This window comes from Schistocerca gregaria, chromosome 9, assembly GCF_023897955.1.
Source record: "Schistocerca gregaria isolate iqSchGreg1 chromosome 9, iqSchGreg1.2, whole genome shotgun sequence".
In the NCBI taxonomy this organism is placed as follows: Eukaryota; Metazoa; Arthropoda; class Insecta; order Orthoptera; family Acrididae; genus Schistocerca; species Schistocerca gregaria.
The window spans coordinates 155,336,599-155,350,206 of record NC_064928.1 but is presented as its reverse complement, the minus strand read 5'-3'; positions in this window follow the sequence as shown (position 1 = coordinate 155,350,206).

Here is a 13,608-nt window from a genome sequence, read left to right as displayed (position 1 = left end):
ATTGTAAAAACATTTTAATTATTATTATTATAAACTTTAGTCTCTTTCCTGCTGGAATCTAGTTCTGTATTCATTACTTGTGTGGTGCACTAAGATGAAAGATTTTTCGTTCACACTATGGTAAAGTTACGAGAGATTTTTTCTTCATTTTGACCTTGACAGAAATATTCATGAAATGATTTTTTAACTGTCTCAGTTTGTACAGATTGTCCCTGATGATACAGCTAAAATGCTGCGAAACCGGTAGCGCCTATAAATAAAGAATTTACAGCTAATGCGGTATTAACTTTTCAAAAATATTTTTAAGTTAATGAAACAGCAAATATGTCAGAAACGTAGGTGGTAGGTGTTTCTTTGTGATGAATTCGGAGAGACAGGGTGTCAATAAATTTTAATAATAAAAAGGTACTGACCATTAAAAGAAAAATTTATAATGTAGCACCAGTTATTAGCCTTTAAAAACCAAACAAAAAACTCATAATTAATGCCAGAAATTCGGAAAACTCCTAGTTAAGTAAATACGTGTATAAATTTTGAAAATACGTAATTTTTAGAAATACGATTTTTATTCATGTCTCCTTGAAAGGAGATATGTTATTTGTCGCTCATAAAGTTAGTAAGTAACCCTTGACGTCATGATTCATGCAAAACCGAAAAGCCAAAAATAATATGTAAGTAAAACCACTGAAATCCACATCCTGTGTGAAAAATATTCTTATAACTGACGTAACCAACAGAGACGGATCGGTCGCTTGTCTCGCTTTAACTGAAACCACTCAGGCCTCGAGAATGGATGAAAAACATTCATTTGACTACCCCGGCCGCAGAAACTAATTTGATTCAACTGAAAAAAAAAGCGACTGAAATAAAAAAAAAACAATCGACTGGCCAATCGAATTGTTGCCCCGTCTCTTCTAAAGCCACAATCAAGGAGAGCCTGCAGGAATGTGGAAATAAACAGGATGTCGAAATGCAGCTGTCGCGCTCAGTTTATTATCTTCTTTTACTATAGGTCCACAGCTTCTATAAATTTATTAAATGATGCGATCTTGGTTACATATGTTTGAATTTTATTTTACGATTGCCATTTTCAAGCGTCTGTAAAACGTAATACAACGTAATAAGAACAACCAATTTTTTGGATTGTTGACAAAACTTTCATATTAGTGCATATTGATACTAAGTAAGGTTAATAAACACAACAGATATACGTAACACGTCTCAGTTGTTGACAATAAATGTCAGCAGTGTTGTTTACACCTCGGGCGAGCAATTCATAGCACAACGAAGTCACTGTTCCTTCAGATGCATGACATTATCATTTGTGAATGCACGCAAGTCTTCGTACGGGGAGTTGCTGCGTTGTTTGGGTTCGACCATACCATTACTTTCCTAATGTTCGCATAAAGATATCATCTCTCACAACCAGTAACGATACAAGATAGATAGGGTTGGTATTGTTCACGAGCCAATTGATGACGAGCAAGCAGAGATGCACATATCTACATCTACATCTACATTTATACTCCGCAAGCCACCCAACGGTGTGTGGCGGAGGGCACTTTATGTGCCACTTTCATTACCTCAGTTTCCTGTTCCAGTCGCGTATGGTTCGAGGGAAGAACGACTGCCGGAAAGCCTCCGTGCGCGATCGAATCTCTCTAATTCTACATTAGTGATCTTCTCGGCAGGTATAAGTAGGAGGAAGCAGTATATTCGATACCTCATCCAGAAACCCACCCTCTCGAAACCTGAACAGCAAGCTACACCGCGATGCAGAGCGCCTCTCTGGCAGAGTCTGTCACTTGAGTTTGTTAAACATCTCCGTAACGCTATCACGCTTACCAAATAACCCTGTGACGAAACGCGCAGCTCTTCTTTGGATCTTCTCTATCTCCTTCGTCAACCCGACCTGGTACGGATCCCACACTGATGAGCAATACTGAAGTATAGGTTGAACAAGTGTTTGTAAGCCACCTCCTTTGTTGGTGGACTCCATTTTCTAAGGACTCTCCCAATGAATCTCAACCTGGTACCCGCCTTACCAACAATTAATTTTATATAATCATTCCACTTCAAATCGTTCCGCACGCATATTCCCAGATATTTTACAGAAGTAACTGCTACCAGTGTTTGTACCACTATCATATAATCATACAATAAAGGATCCCTCTTTCTATGTATTCGCAATACATTACATTTGTCTATGTTAAGGGTCAGTTGCCACTCCCTGCACCAAGTGCCTATCCGCTGCAGATCTTCCTGCATTTCGCTACAATTTTCTAATGCTTCAACTTCTCTGTATACTACAGCATCATCACGAAAAGCCGCATGGATCTTTCGACACTATCTACTAGGTCATTTATATATAATGTGAAAAGCAATGTTCCCATAACACTCCACTGTGGCACGCCAGAGGTTACTTATCGTCTGTAGACGTCTCTCCATTGAGAACAACATGCTGTGTTCTGTTTTCTAAAAACTCTTCAATCCAGCCACACAGCTGGTCTGATATTCCGTAGGCTCTTACTATGTTTATCAGGCGACAGTGCTGAACTGTATCGAACGCCTTCTGGAAGTCAAGGAAAATAGCATCTACCTGGGAGTCTGTATCTAATATTTTCTGGCTGTCATGAACAAATAAAACGAGTTGGGTCTCACACGATCGTTGTTTCCGGAATCAATGTTGATTTCTACTGAGTAGATTCTGTGTTTCCAGAAACGACATGATACTTGAGCAAAAACACGTTCTAAAATTCTACAGCAGATTGACGTCAGAGATATGGCTCTTTAGTTTTGCGCATCTGCTCGACGACCCTTCTTGAAGACTGGGACTGCCTGTGCTCTTTTCCAGTCATTTGGAACCTTCCGTTCCTCTAGAGACTTGCGGTACACGGCTGTTAGAAGGGGGGGGGGGGCAAGTTCTTTCGCTTACTCTGTGTAGAATCGAATTGGTATCCCGTCAGGTCCAGTGGACTTTCCTCTGTTGAGTGGCTTTTCTATTCCTTGGACACTTATTTCGATGTCAGCCATTTTTTCGTTTGTGCGAGGATTTAGAGAAGGAACTGCAGTGCAGTCTTCCTCTGTGAAACAGCTTTGGAAAAAGGTGTTCAGTATTTGAGCTTTACTCGTGTCATGCTCTGTTTCAATGCCATCATCATCCCGGAGTGTCTGGACATGTTGTTTTGAGCCACTTTTTGAGTTAATGTAAGACCGGAACTTCCTAGGATTTTCTGTCAAGTTGGTACATAGAATTTTACTTTCGAATTCACTGAACGCTACATGCATAGCCCTCCTTACGCTAACTTTGACAACGTTTAGCTTCTGTTTGTCTCCGAGGTTTTGGCTGTGTTTAAACTTGCAGTGAAGCTCTCTTTGCTTTCGCAGTATTTTCCTAACTTTGTTGTTGAACCACGGTGGATTTTTCCCGTCCGTCACAGTTTTACTCGGCACGTACCTGTCTAAAACACATTTTACCATTGCCTTGAACTTTTTCCATAAAGCTCAACATCGTCAGTGTGGGAACAGAAATTTTCGTTTTGATCTGTTAGGTAGTCTGAAATCTGCCTCCTATTGCTCTTGCTAAACAGATAGACCTTCCTCCCCTTTTTTATATTCCTATTTACTTCCATATTCAGGGATGCTGCAACGGCCTTATGATCACTGATTCCCTGTTCTGCGCTTACAGAGTCGAAAAGTTAGGGTCTGTTTGTTATCAGTAGGTCCAAGATGTTATCTCCACGAGTCAGTTCTCTGTTTAATTGCTCGAGGTAATTTTCGGATAGTGCACTCAGTATAATGTCACTCGATGCTCTGTTCCTACTACCCGTTCTAAACATCTGCACTGATTTTTGTGATTTTCGATTAGAGCATGCGGTACACATACACCCAATTTTTGAACGTTCCCCATTGAATGCAATTATTGTACTATGTTGGAATGATCACAGTTCATCACTTTTGCCATTTCTCAAGTACAATGACGTGGATCATTGCTGATGAATGCGTTCAAATGATCTTCATCAGTTCCCAAAGATCGAGAGTCAGTAATGTCAAAACGATCCTCCTTAAAACTCTAACACCATTTTCTTGTTGATCTCTGTCCAGTGGCAATATCCCGATGCACAGCGCAAATGTTTCTGCCTGCCTTTGCTGCTGTCACTCCTCTATTGCATTCAAACAGGAGAATGTGTTGGAAGTGTTCCGATTTCTCCACTTGGCGCTCCATTTTCTAGCATTCACAGCACCACTCACTATCTCCAAACGACAAAAGGGCGATATGTAAACTCAAATAGCTACAGTGAAGTACAAATAACAAATGCCAATCGATAAATAAACCCACAGCAATCCACGCAAATCCTCAACCAGAAGGAACCTATGCACCAACATAATACCCAAAGGATTTTGTTTACATTAGGCAGAGAAAACAACGTGATATTCATACGTATCAAGGAACAACTGGTCAAAGTTACTAGTCAAAACTCCATTATATGTATTGTAGTTTTGAGGGGATTACATATACACATACATAAAAAAAGAGTTTTGTATCACCCCGGTCCCCAGAACTCCTGAAGATAGACGTTAACTGTGGATTTTTATCACAGACACATTCCCTTTGACTTTTCAGAGATGTCTCTTAACCCGCCCAAAGATGTAAACAACCATGCATGAGCAGTGGCTATTAGACGGAGGGGGTCCGACAGCCGATCAGTTCCAGTCATTCCACCAGGTAGGAGGTACAAAGTCATTCCACCAGGTAGGAGGTACAAGGTCGTGTTGTCTGTAGTTCAACCATGCCTAGGCGGTCGATATCGCGGTTCGATCGCGTCCGCATTGTTAGTGCCAGGAGGGGCTCTCAACAAGGGAAGTGTCCAGGCGTCTCGGAGTGAACCAAAGCGATGTTGTTCGGACTTGGGGGAGATTCAGAGAGACAGGACCTGTCGACATGCCTCGCTCATGCTGCCCAAGGGCTACTACTACACTGGATGGCCGCTACCTACAGATTATGGCCCGGAGGAACCCTGACAACAACGCCATCATCTCGAATAATGCTTTTCGTGCAGCCACAGGACGTCGTGCTACGACGCATACTGTTCGCAGTAGGCTATAAGACGCGCAACGTCTCTCCCGATGTCCATGGCGATGTCCATCTTTGCAACCACGACACCATGCAGTGCGGTACGTTTTCACCTATGAGTGTCACATATATAGCTTCAACCAGACAATCGTCGGAGACGAGTTTGGAGTCAATCCGGTCAGGCTGAACGCCTTAGACACACTCTCCAGCGAGTGCAGCAAGGTGGAGGTTTGCTGCTGTTTTGGGGTTGCATTATGTGGGCCGACGTACACCGCTGGTGGTCATGCAAGGTGCAGGAACGGCTGTACGATACGTAAATGCCATCTTCTGACCGATAGTGCAACCATATCGGCAGCACATTGGCGAGACATTCGTCTTCATGGACGACAATTCACGCCCCCATCGTGCACATCTTGCGAATGACTTCCTTCAGGATAACGACATCGCTAGACTAGAGTGGCGAGCATGTTCTCCAGATATGAACCCTATCGAACATGCCCGGGATGGATTGAAGAGGGCTGTTTATGGACCACGTGAACCCATCAAACATTTTGTGGGATGTACGTCGAATCTCCGTTGGGAAGTGGGACAATCTGGACCAACAGTACCTTGATGAACTTACGGATAGTATGTCACGACGAATACAGTCATGCATCAATGCAAGAGAACGTGCTGCTGCATTTTAGAGGTACCGGTGTGTACAGCACTCTGGACCACCACCTCTGAAGGTCTCGCTGTATGGTGCTACAACATGCAATTTGTGGTTTTCATGAGCAATAAAACAGGGGCGGAAATGATGTTTATGTTGATGTGCAGGTTCCCGAACTCTTGGAACCGAGGCTATGAAAAACTTTTTTTGATGTGTGTATGCATCACACAACTAAAGGCGTAAGTTATAGTACATTAGAGTAAATGTGTAAAACAAACGGAAAAATTTCTATTTTAGGAGGTCTGTTTGTTTCTTCAGTGTGTATTGAGGTTGTTCTTTGAAGGCCGTATAAATTGCAATTTCTTTTAGAGTGTCCATTCATGTGTAATCTTCTATCGTGTGTAGTACCTTTAAAGATACCTCGATACCGGCGGTGTGGAATTACCGAAGAGTTAGCAACAACTAACGGCTATAACACTGATATGTTAGAGAGAATGTATACTACAAAATTACACAACAAATGCAACAGTATTGATAAAAAAAACCCACTAAAAATAGAAGTGAAACCAGAAAAAACGATATACATTGCTTTACCTTAGTATGATGCTTATAAGGCAGAATAGCCGCCAGTTTTCATAAAACTAATGTACAAATCGAATTCCGCACAAATAACAAATTAGGGAAAATAGTCAGACACACAACTCAACGAAACAAAACCGTTTACACAATCAAGGTTATTTAAAATCAAGTGTTGTGATTGGTAAAATTTCTGTGGAGCGAACGGATAGATTCAGAGATCACACAAGCATAATTGAGCACAGTAAATTTGCATTTAGTGCAAATCTACAAAACTCAGTCATAACACCAACAGCATGGAGGTATCATTAAAGGTACAACATAGGTTAGAGAAACGCAGATTAGTGGACGCTCAAGAAGAAACTCAAATTTATAGCATGTTCAGAGAAAAATCACAATACATACTCAATGAACAGACTTTCGAAATAAATTTTTTTTCGATTATTTTACATATTTACTTTAGTGAAGGCAAACTCATTAGTCAACAGAGCCAGATATTAGTAATATAAAAATTGAAATTTATGTTGGGAGCCAGATTTCTTGAACTTAAACTATATGCGAAGGTACATCGTTCTTAAGGGGTGTTTGAACGGAAAAACATTTTTTTCAGATTTTCAGGTTTTTATCTCACTATGAAAAATTGGCAATTTTCCGAGTAAAATGATATATATAATCTACACCGGTTGAAAATGTTAAAAATTTTTAAGTGCATTACTTCAAGATATAATAAAATGGGTAAATTGTTATATAGAAGTCGGTTGATTGCTGTGTTATTAACTGGAATGCATTGGTCATGTCCAGAAGAGGATGGGCACCAGGTTGAGGAAGTTGGAACGAAGTTTGAGAGACAAGAAACTTTCTGCTGGTAAAACAATAAGAGGCAGACTGACAGACAAAATGATTGATGAACTGCAGTAGTATTACGGGATGGCCATTAGAAATAATACTGAGGATTTGTTGAAAATGAAGCAGGCAGTATGGGCTACCTTCTTCCATAGACTGTCAACTGTGAAAAACCAGTACACCACCTTTGCCCTCCTTGACCTGATTCAGGGTGCAATTACCGCAACGCCCAGCGCTCAAACAGTTCATACAGCCATAAACATTCCATTCCAGCCGCACTCATCATATAACCTGTTTACAGAGACCTGGCAAATTCTGAATTACTGAAGAAGTGTCTGCATGGTCAGAATAAAAATCCCAGTGAGTCATTCAATAATTTTATATGGGGTCGCTTACCAAAAATGTTTTTTGTTGGAATGAAGACACTAAAGTGGTGGGTCAGTGATACTGTTATTGCTTTTAATGATGACAACATCGGTAAAGTGAAAGTGCTACAGCGTGTGGGAGTTAATCCTGGAGCAAACTGCATTAGAGAACTTGAACGGATGGACATGGTTCGCATTGATAAAGCAGAGTATGCAGCACAGTTGGTTACTAAGGAGTCCAGAAAGAAAAACTTGAAAGAGATCAAGAGGATGATATACAGGGTGGTCCATTGATAGTGACCGGGCCAAATATCTCACGAAATAAGCATCAAACGAAAAAGCTACAAAGAACGAAACCCGTCTAGGTTGAAGGAGGAAACCAGATGGAGCTATGGTTGGCCCGCTAGGTAATGCTGCCATAGGTCAAACAGATACCAACTGCTTTTTTTAAAATAGGAACCCCCATTTTTTATTACATATTCGTGTAGTACACAAAGAAATATGAATGTTTTAGTTGGACCACTGTTTTCGCTTTGTGATAGGTGGCGCCCTTTACACAAACAACCCGTTTCTCGGAATTGTTCAGGTCATCGTCTAATGCTCTGTGCTGTAGGAGGAACGGTTTCTGTCGTCCCGACGCCATTTCTACTAGAACTGAAGTGGCCGTACACTGCTGCTACATAGCGGGAACCATATAAAACTCAAGTGTTTTCTCCAGTACGTTGCTCTCTAATATATCTCTAATAACATAATACTCATGATTTTTTAAAAATTGGATGCCTCTTCTTGATACAGCCTGTATAAGGCTTATGAAGAGCTGATCGAGCACTGCGAATAGTCATTGTTGTGTTTTGAACGAGCGAGCCTCTCGTTAGGTACAGTGGGTGTTGGCGCGGCGCCGAAACACGTCAGCACGGCCGGCCTCACCTGCGATGGCACGAGCTTGCAGCCAGCACAGTGGAAGTTGCGTCAGCACTCCGATGAAGAAGATGATGATGATGGTTTGGTTTTTGGGACGCGCAACCATGCGGTCATCAGCGCCCTTACAAAGTCTCAATTTATACACAGTCCTATCGAGCCACTGTCACGAATCATAATCATGATGGTGAAATGACGAAGAAAACACAAACATCCTGTCCCTGGGCAGAGAAAATCCACAACCCGGCAGAGAATCGAACCCAGTACCCCGTGATCCAGACGCAGTAATGCTAGCCACTACACCACGAGCTGTGGACCAGCACTCCGAGATCACGGGGGAGTCGCTATCGGAGAAAGTGGCTTGCATGTGTGTGTGGGATGTAGTTCGTTATGCTTCCATTTGCTGGCTCATTCAAACCAATTTCGACGATATCCACTATCTGATCAAAAGTATTGGGTCACCTATGAGAGGACATCAATATGGGGTTGTCGACCCTTCGCCCTTATGACGGCTTCACCCCAGCTGGGGGCACTAAAAATCTCTGTGGACGAATGGCAGCCGATTCTTCCTCAAGAAACGAAACTAAGGACAATAATGATGTTGGATGCTGAGGTCTGGAGCGAAGTCGACGTGCCAACTCACCCCAGAGGTGTTCTACTTGGTTCTGGTTGTGACTCTGGGCAGGGCAGCCCAGACCATCTCAGGAATTAGAAGGAAGGTCAGCGTTGCCGTAATTTTGATGATTTTTTTTTTGGTCATCAATCTACTGACTGGTTTGATGCGACCCGCCACAAATTCCTTTCCTGTGCTAACCTCTTCATCTCGGAGTAGCACTTGCAACCTAAGTCCTCGATTATTTGCTTGACGTATTCCAATCTCTGTCTTCCGCTACAGTTTCTGTCCTCTACAGCTCCCTCCAGTACCATGGAAGTCGTTCCATCATGTCTTAGAAGATGTCCTATCATCCTGTCCCTTCTCCTTATCAGTGTTCTCCACATATTGCTTTCCTCTCCGATTCTGCGTAGAACCTCCTCATTCCTTACTTTATCAGTCCACCTAATTTTCAACATTCGTCTATAGCACCACATCTCAAATGCTTCGATTCTCTTCTGTTCCGGTTTTCCCACAGTCCATGTTTCCCTACCATACAATGCTGTACTCCAGACGTACATCCTCAGAATTTCTTCCTCAAATTAAGGCCGGTATTTGATATTAGTAGACTTCTCTTGGCCAGAAATGCCTTTTTTGCCACAGCGAGTCTGCTTTTGATGTCCTCCTAGCTCCATCCGTCATTGGTTATTTTACTGCCTAGGTAGCAGAATTCCTTAACTTCATTGACTTCGTGACCATCAATCCTGATGTTAAGTTTTTCGCTGTTCTCATTTCTACTACTTCTCATTACCTTCGTCTTTCTCCGATTTACTCTCAAACCATACTGTGTACTCATGAGACTGTTCATTCCGTTCAGCAGATCATTTAATTCTTCTTCACTTTCACTCAGGATAGCAATGTCATCAGCGAATCGTATCATTGATATCCTTTCACCTTGTATTTTAATTCCACTCCTGAACCTTTCTTTTATTTCCATCATTGCTTCCTCGATGTACAGATTGAAGAGTAGGGGCGAAAGGCTACAGCTTTGTCTTACACCCTTCTTAATACGAGCACTTCGTTCTTGATCGTCCACTCTTATTATTCCCTCTTGGTTGTTGTACATATTGTATATGACCCGTCTCTCACTATAGCTTACCCCTACATTTTTCTGAATCTTGAACAGCTTGCACCATTTTATATTGTCGAACGCTTTTTCCAGGTCGACAAATCCTATGAACGTGTCTTGATTTTTCTTTAGCCTTGCTTCCATTATTAGCCGTAACGTCAGAATAGCCTCTCTCGTGCCTTTACTTTTCCTAAAGCCAAACTGATCGTCACCTAGCGCTTTCTCAATTTCCTTTTCCATTCTTCTGTATATTATTCTTGTAAGCAACTTCGATGCATGAGCTGTCAAGCTGATTGTGTGATAATTCTCGCACTTGTCAGCTCTTGCCGTCTTCGGAATTGTGTGGATGATGCTTTTCCGAAAGTCACATGGTATGTCGCCAGACTCATATATTCTACACACCAACGTGAATAGTCGTTTTGTTGCCACTTCCCATAATGATTTTAGAAATTCTGATGGAATGTTATCTATTCCTTCTGCCTTATTTGACCGTAAGTCCTCCAAAGCTCTTTTAAATTCCAATTCTAATACTGGATCCCCTATCTCTTCTAAATCGACTCCTGTTTCTTCTTCTATCACATGTTCACCGTCATAGAGGCTTTCAATGTATTCTTTCCACCTGTCTGCTCTCTCCTCTGCATTTAACAGTGGAATTCCCGTTGCACTCTTAATGTTACCACCGTTGCTTTTAATGTCACCAAAGGTTGTTTTGACTTTCCTGTATGCTGAGTCTGTCCTTCCGACAATCATATCTTTTTCGATGTCTTCACATTTTTCCTGCAGCCATTTCGTCTTAGCTTCCCTGCACGTCCAATTTATTCCATTCCTCAGTGACTTGTATTTCTGTATTCCTGATTTTCCCGGAACATGTTTGTACTTCCTCCTTTCATCAATCAACTGAAGTATTTCTTCTGTTACCCATGGTTTCTTCGCAGCTACCTTCTTTGTACCTATGTTTTCCTTCCCAACTTCTGTGATGGCCCTTTTTAGAGACGTCCATTCCTCTTCAGCTGTGTTGCTTTCTGCGCTATTCCTTATTGCTGTATCTATAGCGTTAGAGAACTACAAACGTATCTCGTCATTTCTTAGAACTTCCGTATCCCCCTTCTTAGCGTATTGATTCTTCCTGACTCTTCAACACTAATATATTGTGATCTGAGTCTATGTCTGCTCTTGGGTACACCTTATAATCCAGTATCTGATTTCGGAATCTCTGTCTGACCATGATGTGATCTAATTGAAATCTTCCCGTATCTCCCGGCCTTTTCCAAGTATACCTCCTCCTCTTGTGATTCTTGAACAGGGTATTCGCAATTACTAGCTGAAACTTGTTACAGAACTCCATTAGTCTTTCTCCTCTTTCATTCCTTGTCCCAAGCCCATATTCTCCTGTAACCTTTCCTTCTACTCCTTCCCCTACAACTGCATTCCGGTCGCCCATTACGATTAGATTTTCGTCCCCCTTTACATATTGCATTACCCTTTCAATATCCTCATACACTTTCTCTATCTGTTCATCTTCATCTTGCGACGTCGGCATGTATACCTGAACTATCGTGCTGGTCTGCTGTCGATTCTGATTAGAACAACCCCATCACTGAACTGTTCACAGTAACAGACCCTCTGCACTACCTTCCTATTCATAACGAATCCTACACCTGTTGTAAGTGTGCTGTTTAGGTTTTTTTATTGGTAACGCCATAAAAAAACTTAAACAGCCTACTTACACTGTTATACCATTTTCTGCTGCTGTTGATATTACCCGATACTCATCTGGCCAGAAATCCTTGTCTTCCTTCCACTCCACTTACTGACCCATACTATATCTAGATTGAGCCTTTGCATTTCCCTTTTCAGATTTTCTAGTTTCCCTACCACGTTCAAGCTTCTGACATTCCACGCCCCGACTCGTAGAACATTATCCTTTCGTTGATTAATCAATCTTTTTCTCATGGCAACCTCCCCCTTGGCAGTCCCCTGCCGGAGATCCGAATGGGGGACTATTCCGAAATCTTTTGCCAATGGAGAGATCATCATGACACTTCTTCAACTACAGGCCACATGTCCTGTGGATACACGTTACGTGTCTTTAATGCAGTGGTTTCCATTGCCTTCTGCATCCTCATGTCGTTGATCATTGCTGATTCGTCCGCCTTTAGGGGCAATTTTCCACCCCTAGGACAAGAGAGTACCCTAAACCTCTATCCGCTCCTCCGCCCTCTTTGACAAGGCCGTTGGCAGAATGAGGCCGACTTCTTACGCTTGAAGTCTTCTGCCGCCAATGCTGATTATTTATCAAAATTTAGGCACTGGCGGGGATCGAACCCGGGACCGAAGACGTTTTGATTATGAATCAAAGACGCTACCCCTAGACCACGGGTACATTCCCATGTGCCTTATTTGACAGTAAGTCCTCCAAAGCTCTTTTAAATTCCGATTCTAATACCGGATTCCGTATCTCTTCTAAATCGACTCCTGTTTCTTCTTCTATCACATGAGACAAATCTTCACCCTCATAGAGGCTTTCAATGTATTCTTTCCACCTATCTGCTCTCTCCTCTGCATTTAACAGTGGAATTCCCGTTGCACTCTTAATGTTACCAACGTTGCTTTTAATGTCACCAAAGGTTGTTTTGACTTTCCTGTATGCTGAGTCTGTCCTTCCGACAATCATATCTTTTTCGATGTCTTCACATTTTTATTGCAGCCATTTCGTCTTAGCTTCCATGCACTTCCTATTTATTTCATTCGTCAGCGACTTGATGATTTATTAACAGCATAATCGATTTTAGATCACATATTGATCATCTTCAGTGCTGGAAGTTAAAAATTTTCACATAGCGATCACCAACTGTTGGCAAGAACATTCCTTTAACGTACAAATTAAAGCTCGATGGTACTGGTGTCTAGTTAGAAGCTACGAAATGATCACAATAACTGAAGCTGCTGTTCACATTCACCTATACAGCAGACCTCAGGGTGAGAGGAGCTTTGAACGCCCTCTATGTGACATGTGTCACGTGAAGACTTAACATTGCTTTATTTCGCAAGAGATTACCACAAAATACCAAATGTGCACCCGCAAATCATTAATTAAATATTTCATGTTTAAAATTGTACATTAGAACTGCATAGGCACAAGAAGGGTGTAATGCACATCTCGCCAACATATACTGGCGTGTTATTTTCGAAACAACTTGAAAAAACATGCAAGAATAAAAATCAACAGGTAAAATTATAAGGTGTCAGATTACCTGTTGATTGTGTTAACAATCTTCTTGCCCTCCTACTTAACTCCCGTCGCTCCGCTATCTTTGTTTCTCCAGAACGCCTGTTACCGTGTCTGGCATCCCGGGCTCCTCTTCAAACTCCAGACCTATGCTCTCCACATCAACTTCGTCCGTCTCGATGCTTTCTTCCTCTCCCATCGTCCCTCCTATGTGACTATCCACAATTCCAACT